The sequence below is a fragment of the Palaemon carinicauda genome, chromosome 28 (genome assembly GCF_036898095.1).
Source record: "Palaemon carinicauda isolate YSFRI2023 chromosome 28, ASM3689809v2, whole genome shotgun sequence".
Classification (NCBI taxonomy): Eukaryota; Metazoa; Arthropoda; class Malacostraca; order Decapoda; family Palaemonidae; genus Palaemon; species Palaemon carinicauda.
The window spans coordinates 54,958,094-54,975,268 of NC_090752.1; the positions used below are offsets into that span (position 1 = coordinate 54,958,094).

The window sequence follows — 17,175 nt, forward strand, 5'->3', positions numbered from 1 at the left end:
ATGCTTTGAAGCTTATTTTGCCGGTCTCAAACAAATATGAATATTTTATGGTTTTATTGGTTCCTGGCAATGTTGTAGGCAAATGTATAAAAAAAAGTAATAGGCAAGAAATTATCTTACAATTATATTTCAAAATAGTTGTTGAGTAATTCTTGGCAAGAATTCATCACATTCAACTAGTATATTATGTACCTTTACAACCCAGAATTTAAGTTTCTTTACAAACTTCAGTATAGCAGCACCCATGGATTTCAGTGTTGGAGATAATTTTAGTTCATATACAGAACTAGAAGAAAAACTGATTTTTCTTCTTTAATTTGAAGTTAACAAGATTCAAAATTGTCATTAAAATTAAATAAATAAATGTTTTAAGTGTTTGTAATTTTTTAGTTTTATTGTCATTATTTATATTTACTGGCAAAATAAGCTTAAAAGCAGGTTTGTCTATTTTACCGGGACCGGCTAAATAGCCTCTTCCATATACAAAGGCTTCCCAGGAGATTTTGATTTTCACTAGTGACAGTGAACAAGCACTGTACAGATTTACTATATTCACTTCTAGCACGATCAAGTGTAGGTAGGTCTGAATTCCTAGGAGCTTTGAAAAGTAGTTACAGAAGATGCATTAATTTATTTTTTTTTTGGTATAGTCTACAGAGCAAAAGTTGTCTAGAAAGTGTATTGGGGTCTATGTATGATAGCGACCACATGTATGTAATATTGTCTAACTTAGAATACAGCAGTATGTGGGGGGGGGGGTCGCATTGGGGCGTTAGTCGGCCCCCTCCCGTTCGGTAAGTAGGTGAGGACACGGCGTGTAGGTTAGGTTAGGTTAGGGGAGAAAGTTTAGGTTAGTTGATTCCATTCTTATTCAAAACTTGAGTAACTGGCCGCTGATATACAAAGGCTCCGAAAGTGTATTGGGGTATACGTATGATAGCAGCCACCTGTATTTATGACGACGATAGACTATGAATACGGCAGTGTAAGGTAAACCACCCCTCCCACTTGTGTACGCAAGGAAATGGCTTGTAGGTTAGGTTAGGTGGGGGAAGTTTAGGTTAAAGGGTGTCTAATTTTTTGGCACACGGAAGCAACTGGCCGCTGATTTACAAAAATTCCAGGGTATTTTATGGTGGAACAAATGTTGTCGGGCAAACACCCTAATGGCTTTGATAAGATCACATTCGGTTTTTAAAAAATCGTTGAAAAAATATTCAATAAAATATTTTGACAATTGAGAATATGGTACTGTTGACACCGTTCTGCAAACGGCCTAATTTGTGAGGAAATTCTATATTGCAAAATTTAGAAAAAAAAAAAAAGATAAAATAATACCGGTATATATGAGGAATCAACTGCCGTCTGTAGTCATTTAAACAATCCGTAAATCTCGTCTTGCTTATTGACTAGGTAAGCCAATACTAAAGCCTCCTATGACAACATCGTACATATAAAAATAATCATGTAATTCAAATAAATCAACAAGTAATTTAGTGTTTTACTGAGACATAAATTTTAACATATACGTCACAACACGATATCCAGTGAACCTAACATCGGGAAAGTCTTCCCTATTTAAACGTTTATAACTAAGAATATAAATGATTTTGATAATGAAAACCCGACAAAATTGAGTCAGTACCTTACGCGGTTTTATCGGGACGCTTCAGAAATGACAAATAACCTCTCTTCCAAGATGTTCAGTCATAAATTACAGAAGCAGCACCAATATGCTTATGCTCATTTCCAAGATGGCTGAGCAACTGTTATGATTAGTGGCGGCCATGTTGATTCTCGAATGGTTCTGATTTTATATGCTTGCCCGTATATAATAAATCTCACAAAAAATTACAACTTCTACTTATATGAGTCACATTAAATACTTTAAATCAAATAATATAAGATAAACTCCTATTATTAGCCTAATTATTTATTTAATATTTTATTCTAAACTTGGTTATTTCTGGCATCAATCGTTTAAAAATTCCTAAAACTTCACTTCCTTAGTATTAGGAAATTATTATTTTTTTTTTCTTGACCCGCTTTTCCGGTCTTATTCAGCAGGGGAACTCTACAGGACCTCCACTGTCATTTTATCTTGTTCGTTCGGTTAATATAGTAATTGCACAGTCGACGTTATTCACCAATTGATATGATTCCAATAACTCACTAAATACTAAAGTATCAAGATTTGGTGCGTCATCCATCCAAAGATGTAAGTCTCTACAAATAACTAATTCCTTTTTCTCCATGATAATCATCTCAATGCGTTCACTGAATTCTTTAAAGGATATACTGGCATTTGTTCTCGGAGGTTTGTAAATTGATATGATTAAATATCTTATTATGAAAAATTACTTCAGCGTCCTATAAATAACATTTGAGAAAATTTATGCCTTTCATTTCCTTGTATAACATCAGAGTTTAACCTGAATTTAAAGGAATCGTGCACCACACACACACACACACACACACACACACATATATATATATATATATACATATATATATATATATATATATATATATATATATATATATATATATATATATATATATATATATACATGTATATATATATATATATATATATATATATATATATATATATATATACATATATATATATATATATATATATATATATATATAATATATATATATATATATATATATATATATATATATATATATATATACATATATAAATTATCGACTCTTCTGTAATGAAAGCCATTAACCCTTTATTGAGAGCACACTTACCTTTATTAGATTTTTCTTTCCATTTTCGGCATTTCAGAATTAACGCAGCTCTATGATTTACAAAGCTTCTTTATAGATAAGTGGAAAGTTGCCATAGGTAACTTTTAAAACATTAAACCTCAATTTTTTTCTTTGGCAATAAGGAAATTTAAATCTTTTGAGTATGAGAACATTAGCCTATTGTGTATAGTTTCCTTACAACAGATTCAAACGTAGGCTATTGTAGTTTTCTCCACGTTGTCATAAAAAAAATCTGGTCATGATGTTGATATTTTGTTTCAACCAACTCATTTTTAGGTTATCATGATATTTTTTTTCCAAATAGCAGTCAAAGAATATCTTTATCAGTATTTGATATTTTGTGATTTGTACTGTTTAAATAACACAAAAGACTTAATTAATATTTCTCATTATTTTGTAATGAAGTATCTTTGTGAAAGTTTGTTTCATTCGTTATGAAAGATTAAGAGACGTATTGTCAGACAAGTTTTAGACTTTATATGCACTGGTATACATAGTCCATGTATTCATATGTATCCACTATAGTATGGTGGCATGGGTCTTGTTTTTGTAGGAAGTTTAAAGAGTTTTTTTATGTATTATAATGAATATAGTCTTAAAAATTCAAAGGTTTAATCTTTACTGTTACCCTCTCTCTCTCTCTTTGTCTTTTAATCAAAACCAGTTTCCGTTGAGTTTTCTCATAAGTCATATTTTCTGGATAAAATCTTATAAAACTAAAGACTGTCTTATTTGTTTCCTTTGTCAACGGAAAAGAACAGAACGTAATGCGAGTGGCTTCAAGATATTATAGTTTATGCTAGAGTTCTAAATTAAGTTTTCTTTCTCACATACATATTAACGTTTTCTTTTATATTATTACTTGTATGCTATGGAAAAGAAGGAACGGCGTGGCATTTGTTATGTCAATGTAAAAGGCTTCTGGAACAGCGCGAAATGTCTCACTTAGTTTAGTAGATAATGCAAGGAAGCAGATAGGAATAAGAAAATGAAATAAAAATCACAGGTTGAGTTGAATGAAAGACTAATGGAGACGCTATATATTATAAAAACTACTGTAGTAGAATTTAAGAACGAAACGCCATGGAAGATTAGATTTAAAACCAAACATTTAAGTAGAGGACCTTATGAAAGAGGTTTAAACATAAACAAAAGCCATATTGGGAAAAAAAGAAGGAAAATAAAATGATGGTAAATACTGTTGAGGAATGCATAAAGAACAGAATAATGACACGAGAGAATGGAAGTGTGATTATGACCTTACAGAAAATATTTGAGTAACAGGAATGTAGATAATAAAAACTAATAGGTTAGGGTAGAGACGAAGTATCTAGTTTTAGGGTAAATGAACAAAATAAATATCTAAGCCAAGTCTGAGAGTTAATAAACATCAATAATTGAACAATTGAAAATTAGTAATAATTAAAAAGCTAAGGACATAAAAAGTATTGCCAAGAGACAAGGAAAATAGAACCTTTGTAGCACGAGAGAGAGAGAGAGAGAGAGAGAGAGAGAGAGAGAGAGAGAGAGAGAGAGAGAGAGAGAGAGAGAGAGAGAGAGAGGGGTGGGGGGGGTGGGGGCATAGAACATGTAAATTGTACAGAAAAGTTTAAATGGTCTTCGGTTCGATCTCAGCCTGTATTTACTATTAGATGAAAATCGGAGAAGAAAAAGTGGTGGGAAGCTGTGTACGGACATCCATAGGAACATTCTTTTCATTATTTATTTTATTTTTTTTTTTGGGGGGGGGGCACAAAACAGACACCGTCCACTGAAAATTGGCACGCATGCAGTCACAGAATCCACGGCACTTTACAAGAAATGTCCCCAAAGATAATCATGTAATAATAGAATATTGATTAAGATTAAGTAGTGATGTATGGTGACCAGAAATTGATAGGTGTTAATCACGAGTTGCTTAGGATAATTGTACAAGTGAAGCATAAACCCTTTAAGTTTAAGGAAAGTTAGCTTTGAATTATTCATGCAATGGATTCATGTGCTATGCATATGCCTTTCATTCATGCATCGTGACTTTTCTAGGTCTAGGGCTACATCATTATTTTCCTGCATACAGTATCTAAAAACACACGAGAAATACATGGATTTGAAAACTTGTCACATTTTTGCGTATAGTTTGTCTGTGCTAATCAACGTTAAAAATTTGGATGGTCGAGTAGTACTATATGAAAGATTTATTTGTTATAAGTCACATTTCACAATAAAAAGTTTGTTTTAGAAGTGCACAGAAACATGTGTATGTACATTGACTTATTTCGTATAAGTTTAATTATAACTTTTTTTCCTCTGCATAAGGTTGAATTCATAAAACCAAACACATTATAACAACAAACTTTATTCCTTGATGCTCATGGAGTATTCTGCTTTTGTGAGTAGTCTCTCTAAACCATGATGCACCATTTTGATAATCAAATCAGAATTTTAACATCCTAGTCATTACAACATTAGCAATGTAGAAACACATCCATAACAACATAAAACTCCTGTCTTATAGATGAACTTGCTTCTGCAGTCAATGAAAATATAAAACCCTTCCATAAACATAAATACATGTACATAAACAATCTATTTCCCTGTCTTTGCAAACGTTTTCTTCTTGTCTGAAGACGTGGCGATACTCTCAAGTAAAAAGAAATTCTGTCTTAAGTACTCTGTGCAAACACTGGGTTTTGGACAGTCTGAAGAGGGTCCCTGTACAGTATGTTGTCCTGGAAAAGGGAGAAATCATGTGGGTTAAATATACTACTAGGAGTGCTTGCTTTAGAAACTAATACCATTAGTCCACAGCTCAGAGATGGCAACGATTTTTGCCTTCAAGGGCCTTTAGGATAAGTATAACATCATTTGCTGCCACAAGGTACTTATGATTATGCAACTTTTGAGTCTAGGAAAACAAAGCTTTTGGTGTGGGTCGTTTCAGTATTAATACCTAAATTAAGTCACTTTTTCTTAATGAAATTTCAGTTTCTTTTATTACAAAGCACCCCTGTCTTCACTTGATAAATTAACGTATAAAAGATCATGTCTTCAATATAAGATGCATAACTAAAGACTGCAGTAATTGAGGTTTTTTTTTTTTTTTTTTTGAACAAGTTCAGATCCTGGGGAACTTTAGATCTTTCGCTTAGCATTTGATCTTTGAAAGAACTGTTGGCGTCAGGTTCGCCCTCGTCTCTCGTACACCCACAGTTTGTCTTTGAAAAGTACTTAAGGATTAGATTCCGTCTTATAAAATAATGGGCTGTTAGTTAGCTACAACTTTCATCTGATCAAAACTACCAAGCAAGATGCTACAAATTGTCCCAATTGAAAAAAAAGCAAAGGAATGGCTTATATTTTTTCTATAATCATTTTTTTTTACTGAACTGCAGTTTGAAAACAAAACAAAATGAGCTAATCACTTGTAGCTTCTGTAAAATATAATTCTGTAACAAACAATGTTCTCTTGTCTTCCATTAAGAATTCAACTTATGCAAAAAGGCCACCGTTGTTCAACAAATATGAACGGTGTTGTAGATTATATGAAAATAATGAAAAATCTACCTAGGTAAATCCCCGAGATGTCAGCTCTGTTTAAGTACTTGGTCAATTGTTTTGAGTGATCATAATCTTTCGAAACCTGTACAGTATTAATGATCTTTTCTCCCCTTATTTTTCCCATTTTTTAAACTTCTTATTCACTCAAGGTACTGTCTAATCTCAGAAGGTATCTGAGCTGTAACTGGTGTTTTAAAATTTGAGATCAACGACCATTAATACGCACACAAAAACATAAGGATTAGTATCATCTCGTAAAACTCCTGGGCATTGAATAGGAGGATTCTAAACTATATGAACTACAACAACAAAATAAAAAAAAATGTGTAATTACTATGTACTTACATTGCTCCAAGTCCCTTGCGCGCTCTCCTTCTTGAAACGTTCATATTCCTTCCGATCATGGACCACTGTAGCAATCTTCCAGACAATGAGAGCTAGTAGGCCAGCCGCTACGATACCACTCACCAGTCCCAGGACGATTCCTGCCAGTGTTGTAATGTTTGTTAGGTCGTAAAAAAATTGGATATGGCTATCATACCCAAAAATAGATTTTTCCTACGTCAAAATCCGTTTGTTTTATTCATGTATATATAGTCAGTTTTAGGACATGTTTCAAGGTCCACTTCTTGCTCGGCTATGCTAACTTTGCTCACTATATGTTATTTTCCTCTCTCTGTTTTTTTTTTTTTTTTTTGACATACAGCATTCTGTTAGGTGGAAGCATTTTATTTGGAAGTAATGAATTTTTTGAGTTAGCTTGTTTGGAATAACAATGATAATAGATAAAAAAAAAAACAAAGTTTACAAGAAAATTAAAACTAAAAGCTTAATGATTGACAGATTAAAGGAATTTGGGCCATCTGATCAACTTCTGGGATAAGGGGGGGGGGGAGCAATTCGGCACCAAGATGCCTAGGGAAGGAAAACCCCGTAGATGCACTATGAAATAGATAATCAAAAGATCTTGGACAGTAAGATCGCAGAATGATCGTAAGGATAGCGGTCAAATACTATGCTAAAAAGCTAGAGTAGCTAGGAACAGAAGGAAGGGGTTGTGGTGGCCTGGTGTTAGCGTCCGCTCAGACTCGTTAGTTCCCTTGGTCACTGCAACCTCACCATCCTTGTAAGCTAATATGTCTATCTACTGAGTCATCTGCAGCCATTTCCTGGCCCTTCTTGGTCCTACATTGGCTGGAGAGGGGGCTTGGGCGCTGGTTATATGTTATATGGTCAGTCTCTAGGGCATTGTCCTTCTTGATAGGGTAATGTTACTGCCCCATGCCTCCGTCATTCATGAGCGGCTTTAAACCTTTAAAGGCTCTTCAATGACTTGAATTACTTTTCGCTACTGCTTAACAAAAAAAAAAAAAAAAAAAAAAAAAAAAAAAAAAAAAAAAAAAAAAAAAAAAAAAAAAAAAAAAAAAATAAATAAATAAATAAATAAAAATTTTTTTTTAAAAAATGTCCCATTACTCATGACAGGCGCCTCCTCTGGACATTCCTTGTTCTTCAGCACGTGGATGTCATATTCCATGTCGTAGTCACGGTACAGGTAGGAGAACTTGAAGAAACAGTTGCCTGATTCGTCGTCGAAGGTGCATTCTTGGGCTCCTTTCTTTGTGTAAGCTGCAGAAGAAGAAGAAGAAGAGGAAAATAAGTTTCAAGAACACAGGATGCCATTTTTAATGTCAGCTGGAGGGATGACAAAGAACAAACATTATGATTCCTTATTGCTGATTGAAGAAAAAGAGAGGAAAACCTCAAAGTGGATGTTCTTATTATGGGCTAAATAGCAGAGCTACTAGATGTCCTCAGTGTAATTAAGAATAAATAGAAACAAATAAAGCACTAAAGTAACTGGATATTCTCAATGTGTCGTAGGTTGGCCATGGCACCAGCCACCAGTTGATATACTATTGCTAGAGAGTTTGGGGTCCTTTGACTGGCCAGATAGTACTACATTGGATCCTTCTCTCTGTTTACGTTTCATTTTCCCTTTGCCTACATATAAACCGAATAGTCTGGCCTATTCTTTATAATATACTTCACTGTCCTCATACACCTGACAAGAATGAGATTACCAAACAAATTTTCTTCACCCAAGGGGTTAACTACTGCACTGTAATTGTTCAGTGGGTACTTTCCTCTTGGTAAGGGTAGAAGAGACTCTTCACCAATGGCAAGCAGCTCTTCTAGGAGAAGAGCACTCCAAAATAAACCATTAATATCTAAGTCTTTGTACCATGGTCTTCCACTGTCTTGGATTAGAGTTATCTTGCTTGAGGGTACACTAGGGCCCACTATCCTATCTTATTGCTCTTCCACTTGTTTTGTTAAAGTTTTTATAGTTTATATAGGAAATATTTATTTTAATGTTGTAACCGTTAAATTATATTTTTCCTTGTTTTCTTTTCTCACTGGGCTATTTTCCCTGTTGGAGACTTAGGTTTATAGCATCCTGCTTTTCCAACTAGGGTTGTAGCTTAGCGAGTAATAATAATAATAATAATAATAATAATAATAATGATAATAATAATAACAGGTATATAATGGAAAAAATAATAAAATTACTGTAGGTTATTTTCAATCTTAGTAAAATAATGAATATATATAAACTCACTAAAATTCATTGTTAATATTAGTAGAGAAATTATAATAATTATAAACTTGTTTAGCAAATCCTCTAATTATATTCATTAACCTTTGAAATCCGAATAAAATGACTATGATTCATTGTCAATCTTAGTAGAGAAATTATGATAATCATAAAATAGTTTGATAGATCTCTTATTGCCATTGATTAATTATTATTATTGTTACTAGCTACGCTACAACACTAGTTGGAAAATAAGATGCTATAAACCCAAGGGCTCCAACAGGGAAAAATACCCCAGTTAGGAAAGGAAATAAGGAAATAAATAAACAATATAAGTAATGAAAAATTGAAATAAAATATTCTAAAAACATTAACAACATTAAAACAGACATTTGAAATCAAAAGGGTCAATTGACTTACGTGAGAGCGAGTCCACTGGAATGGTAGACAAGTTGCACTGGCAAGGAGGGTTGTTGAAGAGACACTGAATGCAGTCACGAAATTCTATACATCTCCCAGTTTTGCATTCCTGGGAAATGGAGAGGAAATGATTTGCAGGGCATCGGATGTAGAACACATGAACGCACATTGGAGAGAGAAAATTTTACGGTTCATGACAAAATAAGTTACAATATATGTATATGTTGGGTTAGGTATGGAAAGTTGGCACATTTTATATACAGTTGGTTAAGTTACAACACCCTTATTATTATTATCATTATTATTATTATTATTATTATTATTATTATTATTATTATTATTATTAGCAAAGCTGCAACTCTAGTTGGGAAAGCTGGATGCCATAATAAGCCCAAGGGTTCCAACAGGAAAAATAGTCCAGTGAGAAAAGGTATTAAGGAAATACACTACAAGATAAGTATTGAACAAGTAAAGTAAAATATTTTAAGAACAGTAACAATATTAAATTAGATCTTTCATATATCAACTATAAAAACCTAAAATAAATAAGAGGAAGAAAAATAAGATAGAATAGTGTGCCCGAGTGTACCCTCAGGAGCTTAAAGGACTTACCAGCTCATTGCAGGAGACCCCTTTAAATTTAATAAAGCAAATTAATATCAATAACTACATCCAATCAAATTCATAATTGGCCTACAAGATTACTAGACAGGACCTTATCTAGTTGTCTGTTAAAAATAAGTTTTTTTTTTTTTTTTTTGTATATGAGGAAGTTTTTAAATTGGCTAGTGATAGACATTTCTTTCTAAAAATTTCCCTCTGTTTTATCTAATTTGCTTAATGACCTTAGATGTCAGGATGCCAGATAACTCATAATCAATCAATCAATCACTGGTTAAGACAAATAGCTTCCTATAGTCTTTTAATTATACCTTTAACTTTGAGTATCTTAAATGACTCTATTGCCTGACCTCTTAACGGGCTCTTTCCTAGGTAGTACATAGTGACATATTTCAGTTATCTTTAATATCCGAAGGTTTTGATTCACGATATTAGTTTGGTTTCTCCAATGCTCTAGCATGTACTACTTTAATCTCTGTAGAGAGAGAGAGAGAGAGAGAGAGAGAGAGAGAGAGAGAGAGAGAGAGAGAGAGAGAGAGAGAGAGAGAGAGAGAGAGAGAGAGAGAGAAGCTGTAATTTGACAAGATTCTTCAATATGTCAGCCAAAGAAAGTAGGTAGCTTTTATCTTGATTAAGACGTGTCTCCAATCTTATATATCGGATCATATGTTCATAAAAAGAGGTCTGATAAAGATTCAGGAACAATCTTATGCACACACATTAAATCTTGTTCCTTGTCTTTAGCTTTTACCACTTCTATATATATATATATATATATATATATATATATATATATATATATATATATATATATATATATATATATATATATATATATATATATATATATATAGGGTCACTGCTGTTTCCTATCGATCCTTTTGAACACATCGTCTCAGAGTTGAAAACATCCTTAGAAAAGATATGGTCCTAAATTTCAATTTATTTTTCCAAAACAATGAATATTAAAGAATGATTTTACAGGTAAAAACGATTCTACAGACGACGGGGTCGTGCTGACATAGAACGAGATGATATACAGTAGATAGTCTTGGGTAGTGCCATGGCCTCTGTACCATGGTCTTCCACTGTCTTGGGGTGGAGTTCACTTGCTTGAGGGTACACTCGAGCACACTATTCTACCTAATTTCTCTTTCTCTCGTTCTCTTGAAGTTTTTAGTTTATATATGAAAGATTCATTTAATGTTGTTATTGTTCTTAAACTGTTCGTGTTTATTTCCTGATTTCCTTTCCTCACTGGGCTATTTTCCCTGTTGAAGCCATTAGGCTTATCGCATCCTGCTTTTCCAACTAGGGTTATAGCTTCGCAAGTAATAATAATAATAATAATAATAATAATAATAATAATAATAATAATAATAATAATAATAATAATAATAGGTTGTAGTAAGCTCAGGGAACATATGAGTAGAATCAGAATTTGGAAAAATGTCAATCTTACCAAACAGTCGTCACAGAACTGCCCACTGTAGGTCTGGTTGCATTTACAGCGTCCGCATTCACAGGTCCCATGTCCAGAGCAGACCTCATATGTACCTGTTTATAGAAAATAATAGTTTAGAAACGCTGTCTCGGATTATATGAATTTGTTGGGTGACCAACTAAACAGTATTTATCTTATTTCTTAATTTTCAATTTGTACTTTTTTTTTCCATGTTATCATACAGTTACTACAATGGTTCCCCTTACTTTATAGTTCGGGATTTAATACTATGAAAATAATAGCTATTTAGACATAGGCTAAAAAATCAGATTTTCGTTTAAACCCATATACACATATTACCATTAAAAAATATATTTATATACATATATATATATGTATATATATATATATGTATATATATATATATATACATATATATATATATATGTATATATATATATATATATATATATATATATATATATATATATGTATATATATACATATATATATATATATATATGTATATATATATATATATATATATATATATATATATATATATATATATATATATATATATTATGGCTAGAAAATAATGATAATTCTAGTACTTGGATCAATGCCAAAAACTTAAAAAAAATTAGTTCGTATTCAAACATAAAATGAAATTTATTAAATATGATATAGAATGTTTTCCTTACCAGACTATAAATGGTAGAAATGGACTTGATGGAAATCTGTATAGGGACCATTTTATTAAATACAACAAATAAAAAACAACTCTTCCTCGGGAGTACGATACCTATTGGATTTGATGAGACATTAAATACTGTACTTACCTGGTTTGGTGCATTCTCTTTCCGGAGGACACTCGCAAAACTGTCCGTCATACCCCTGGTCACATTTACAGCGGTCACACTCACATGACCCATGACCGGAACATTTCAGTCCATCCCCGGTCAAGCATTTGCGACGGTTGCACTGGCAATACTTTCCAGTGATCTCCTGTTAGGGATTGTTATTATTAGTAGTAGTGTATGCAACCTGTCTAATTGTTATCATTATTACTAGTGTTTGCAACCTAATTGTTACTATCATTACTAGTGTATGCAACCTGTCTAAGTATTTACATATGCACACACACAGATTCACCCTTTCCTAACTACAGTACATCACGCTAGGTTTTGCAATTCGTTCAATTAAAGGTAAAAATGTCTGGTTTCAGTTTGTTTCATCAGAATAGATGCTCATCGGAACGTCAGCCGGGAAAGCCCAAACCCCTACTGTGGTGCCCTAAAACAACAGTGGCCTCCCCAGTAAACAGCTTAAACTCACGGTCCCGGGCAGGGATCGATCAGCTGCCATGTGAATGCTAGGCGAACACGTTACCACTATACCACTGAAACTTGAGTATTATCTTACCTCCTCTCGACAAGCACAGGCTCCACACCTGCAGTAGCCTTGACTTGAGCACACTCTGTCTTCACCTGGAGCTTTACACAGCTGTTCGTCTTCGGGACTTGGAAGAAAAAGTAAAAATTGAGGTCAAAGACGAGAGTAATATTAATAGTAATAACAATTATAATGGATAATTAAAAGAAGAAATGAAAGTAATTGAATAGAAACAGGAGCATTATAAGTAGGCTATAGATATGAAGTCAAAGATGAGAGTAATATTAATAATTATAATAAGTTATAATAGATAATCAAAAGAAGAAATGGGAGTAATCGAATAAAAACAGGAGAAATAAAAGTACACTATAAAAATTAAGTCAAAGATAAGAGTAATATTAATAATAATAACAGTTATGATAGGTAATTAAAAGAAGAATAAATTCAACTAACTTATAAAAACAGGAGATATATGTTCGCAAATACTCTGTAGTAGTAATTATGAAGAAAAAACAGTAACAATTTCACGAAAATGATCTATTGCAAACGACACGTCACCATAGATTTGTGTTTCAATAATAAATTATCCAAAAAATAAAATATAACAATGTCATAACGATCAAACAAAACACAAATTTGAATGCTATTGCAAAAATCTAGAATTATATACTTTTTATATGGCTAGTTCAGGTTAAATTTTACAGCCTTTTTGACAAAATAAGTAACAACATATGTATATGTTGGGTTAGGTATGGAAATTTAGGGCACATATATACAATGGGGTTAAGTTATAACACCCGTATTATTATTATTATTATTATTATTATTATTATTATTATTATTATTATTACAAGCTAAACTACAACCGCAGTTGGAAAAGCAGGATGCTATAGGCCCAAGACCTCTAACAGGGAAAATAGCTCAGAGAGGAAAGGAAATAGGGAAATAATTAAACTGCAAGAAAAATAATGAACAAATTCAAAGACCTTTACATCATTTGGGGGGCTGGATTAAACTAGTACCTAAATAAACCTGCTTTCAAAATCATACATATCCAGTGTAGTGTTAAATAAAGAAATATATTGAGACATATCTAAGGACATTTTAAGATACTGTATATTATATTGGCTTTCTCCTCAATGTATGGCAGAGATATCAGTTAAATTCGGGCACAATATGCTAAATTTTGAATTAAAATATGATTTCTGCCTTTTTTTTTTTCTCTCAGAGCGTTTCTGTTTTCCGAGAGATGTAAATTTTCATCTATCATGCTCAGTGTATGCTTCTGAATGCTTGGAAAACTCAAAATATATTGACTTTCTCTCTCTCTCCCTCTCCTCTTCTTCATCTTCCCCATCATTATACCTACATTAAGGGTCGGTTTCCGGATGCGCCCTCTCCAATGCCTTCGATCAAAGGCATCCTCTTCCACCAAACCTCTTCTTCCATATCATCCTTCACCTTATATTGCCATTTAATTTTCTACCTCCCTTTTGATCTTCTCCCCCCTAACAGGTTCCTCCAAAACCTTCCCTCACTCCCTCTCAACCATCCACAATAAAATAATTTCTCTCTTGACACAGATCTACCAAGAGTTAGGATTCTTTTATACGATTTTATCCCTGGACTATATTGAGGGCCCCAATTGCAAAGAGAAGGCAATGAGTGATTCCCGTTATTTCAATTTCATTCATCATCTAATAATAGCAGTACTAGCCAAACTCGGCTGAAGCCCTCGTCAGGCTGGGGAGGAGCGGACACAGGAAAGGTCCCCTTTTGTTCCTTTGTTGAGATGGCTAGCCCCCAAAAACCGGGGGAAGTGCCTTAGTAATTAGAAAGATCTAATAACATTACTTGTAATTTTCATCTCTCTCTCTCTCTCTCTCTCTCTCTCTCCTCCTCTCTCCTCTCTCTACTCTCTCTCTCTCTCTCTCTCTCTCATTTACCTGCCGTCCTGAGACATCTTCCGACGAGCACATACACTGCTGACCCTGGTACCCAGGGAAGCAATCACAAACACCACAAACAAGGTAACCGTGGTATGTGCAGGCGCTGGAGTTGTCTTTTTGGACCTGTTGGGATGAGAAAAAAAAATTGCTATATATATATATATTCCAGGGGGTTAATCACATAAATAAAAAGAATAAGAAGTACTCTTGATACAGTACAGATCATTCAAGAATGTAAAATGGCATAAAATGCACGAGAGAGAGAGAGAGAGAGAGGAGAGAGAGAGATGAGAGAGAGAGAGAGAGAGAGGAGTAGAGAGAGAGAGAGAGAGAGACTCTACTTGTAAGAATTCAAATAAGAGAGAAAGAATTACAAATGCAAATTTCTTTAGAATAACATAGTGAAGAACAAGTTACTGCGCAGTACGTAAAAACAGTACAACCTATATAAAGAAACAATACTTGGCACCTGGATTCACAAACGAACAAAAAAATAATTGGCCATCTTGGGACACCTTTCATGCAGATAAAACTTCCAATTTACCCCCAGGGTGATAAAGCAACGGTTAAAAATACCTTAAGTAATAAATGAATTAACAAAAATTAAAAAAAAAAAAAAATTGAAACTCGATGGTTCATTTCTACTCCTGCTTAATTCAAAGAGATGAAGAGTCATTCAAATGAAAAAATAAATTGATTTATTCATCTATGCATTTATTCTGCCATTTAACTCCCAATGAAACTATAAGAGAGATTACTCGAATCCGCCCTATGTGGATGAGATCATGGTGAGGGGTAGATGGAGATGGTTTGGGCATGCTTTTCGCACTCCCAAAAGAGAGATTTGGTTTCACCAAACGTTCAACTGGGCTCCACGAGGCACTAGGAGAGTTGGAAGACCCCGACCCACTTGGGCTGAGGACTATGGAATGCAAAGAAGATAATAGTGAATGCAGAAGTATTGAATTAAAAGCTCAAGATTAGAGGACGACTGGCGAAATCTAAACTGAGGCCCTTTGCGTCAATAGCCATAGGAGATGATGATGATGCATTTATTAATACTTACCACTTTCTCACAACCACAGGCGCAGTCGAATTCAATTTCGAGGAGGAGACTGTCCTGCAACGTTTTCACCTCCACGATGACTCTTCTCCTGGTCCTTCGGGCACTCTCTTGGCCTGTCAAGGGTCAAGGGGGTACAAAAAATAGAACGTTTTATTTACTGGAGGATACACTCGGGCACACTAGACTCAATCTTTTTTAAATGAGACGCATTTGCACTGACTCGCAGGGGATGCCCGTTTAGGCTCGGATGAGTTTCCCTGCTATCTGATTGGTCTAGAATAATCTTGTCCAACCAATCAGCTAGCAGGAAAACTATTCCCAGCTAAAAGGACACCCCTGCAAGTCGGTGCAAATGAGCCTCGTTAAAAAAAATATAGTCTATCTTATTTTTTCTTCCTCTTGATCTTTTGAATATTTTATAGTTTATATATGAAATATATATTTCATGTTGTTACTGTTCTTAAAATATTCTATTCTAATTGTTCATTACTTATACTGTAGTTTATTTATTTCCGTGTTTCCTTTCCTCACTGCGGCTATTTTTCCCTGTTGGAGTCCTTGGGCTTATAACATCTTGCTTTTCCAACTAGGGTTATTGCTTAGCTTGTAATAATAATAATAATTAATAATAATAATAATAATTAATAATAATAAGAAGTATGAGCTAAGAAGCTTTGCACCTATCTATTCTGTGATAGAGTGGCCACAAACCAGGATTCTTGGATCGTTCATTCGTTCAGATTGCCCGGCATTCACAGCCGAGCATTGGGCTCCTAGGCACAAGGCAATGGCCTCTAATCCTTCTTTGTTTCACAATTAATTGATAAGACTAAAGTTTTAATCTTCCAAACTACAGTTTTACGACTCTTACCGTGACTTCAAGTTGAAACGTCACTTCGGTCCCTTGGCTGATACCGGAGCACTCCTGTGGGTCACCGGTCCTTGTTACGGCAGTCGGAGCTGTATTGGATAGACACGGGGGAATTCGTCGAGTTGTCTGTGAGGCGAACTTTCGATGATATTTGCTGTGGTGGAGGGGAGTAAATACGTAGCAGTGAGAATAATGAGGAGAGTAAATCAGTAGCCGTGAAAATAATGAGGGTAAATAAGTAGTAGTGAAAATAATGAGAGTAAATCAACAGCAGTGAAAATAACGAGGAAAGTAAATCAGTAGCAGTGAAACTAATGAGGAAAGTAAATCGGTAGCAGTGAAAATAATGAGGAGAGTAAATAAGTAGTAGTGAAAATAATGAGGAAAGTAAATCAGTAGCAGTGAAAATAATGAGGAAAGTAAATCAGTAGCAGAGGAAATTATGAGGAAAGTAAATCGGTAGCA

The 17,175-nt window shown here is 33.9% G+C and overlaps 1 protein-coding gene and 1 pseudogene across 2 annotated transcripts in view; both read right to left on the bottom strand.

The window, feature by feature from the left end:
- Positions 1 to 1,787, bottom strand: part of Spt5 (Transcription elongation factor subunit Spt5) — a 39,773-nt gene extending 37,986 nt beyond the window's left edge. The window contains exon 1 of one of the 2 annotated variants that reach the window (XM_068352003.1): positions 1,651 to 1,777. The gene's annotated coding sequence lies outside the window, so the exon portion shown is untranslated. Of the gene's footprint in view, positions 1 to 1,645 lie in introns of both variants that reach the window. The other variant, XM_068352002.1, reaches the window with a different exon arrangement.
- Positions 1,788 to 5,126: 3,339 nt separating this feature from the next.
- The window catches only part of LOC137621593 (integrin beta-PS-like), a 32,684-nt pseudogene continuing 20,635 nt past the window's right edge, over positions 5,127 to 17,175 (bottom strand).